A 1,150-nucleotide genomic window follows, 5' to 3' on the forward strand; every position below is an offset into this window, starting at 1 on the left:
CTCCTTTGCACCGTGCATTTCTCTTTGCAACTGAGAAATGCACCCTGCAAAGAAAGCTCCTTGTGGCGGGAAATAATTTAGCAGTGCCAAAGCGCGCGCACACAGAATCACACCCTTGGGTTGTGACAAGTACATGGTCAGGAAGGCTAACCGCACCTTGGCATGCATCCACAGATGCATCACGAGCGGGTCCAAGGAGGTGATCCTCCCCCTCTGTGCGACACTGGTCAGGCTGCAGTTGGAGTATTGCATCCAGGTCTGGGTGCTGCACTTCAGGAGGGATGCGGCCAGCATCAAGAGGGTCCAGAGGAGGGCCACTCGCATGATCAGGGGGCAGCAAGGCAGGCCCTACAAGGAGAGGCTATGAGACCTGAACCTGTTCAGCCTCCACAAGAGAAGGCTGACAGGGGATCTGGAGGCCATCTATAAACTGGCCAAGGGGGACCAGAAGGCAATGAGAGAGTCCCTGTTCCCCCAAGCACTACCGGGAGTAACAAGGAATAACACCCATAAATTGACTGAGAGTAGATTCAGGCTAGATGTCAGGAGGCACTATTTCACAGTCAGGGTGGCTAGGATCTGGAACCAACTTCCAAGAGAAATGGTGCTCGCTCCTACCCTGGGGGTTTTCAAAAGGAGGCTAGACAACCATTTAGCCGGGGTCATTTGACCCCAGCATTCTTTCCTGCCATGGCAGGGGGTTGGACTTGATGATCTGCTCAGGTCCCTTCCAACCCTACCAACTATGACAATAGCCGGTGGGGAGCAGGGGCCCTGCTGTGAGGCAGAGGTAGGTATGGGGGAGGGAGCCCCCGCACTGGAATTGGCGGCCCCTGCACTGGAGGAGGTGGCGGTGGAGGGAGTCTTTACATGGCTGGCCCCAAAGGATGAGCAGGTGGTGAGGGGGGGCCATGTTAAACACTCCCTGAAATCCATCATTCTTGACAGGCAGTTTGTGTGTGTGTGTGTGTGTGTGTGTGTGTGTGTGTGTAAATAAAAACTGCTTACAGTAAAGAAGTAAGTTTTGCTACGGTCCTTACAAGGGTCTGGGGTTTAACCCTGTGTGATAGAGAAGTCCTCCTGGAAACAGTGGCCAAGAAGTGTGGTATCCTAGGAGACAAGTCTGGGTGAGGCAGCAGGAATGGGCTTG

At 54.1% G+C, this 1,150-nt stretch overlaps 1 protein-coding gene across 2 annotated transcripts in view; it reads left to right on the top strand.

Annotated features, from left to right (window-relative positions):
- Positions 1–1,150, top strand: part of GTF3C3 (general transcription factor IIIC subunit 3) — a 79,367-nt gene that overhangs the window by 40,794 nt on the left and 37,423 nt on the right. The window lies entirely within an intron of this gene.

The sequence above is a fragment of the Alligator sinensis genome, unplaced genomic scaffold, assembly GCF_000455745.1.
Source record: "Alligator sinensis unplaced genomic scaffold, ASM45574v1 scaffold784_1, whole genome shotgun sequence".
In the NCBI taxonomy this organism is placed as follows: Eukaryota; Metazoa; Chordata; order Crocodylia; family Alligatoridae; genus Alligator; species Alligator sinensis.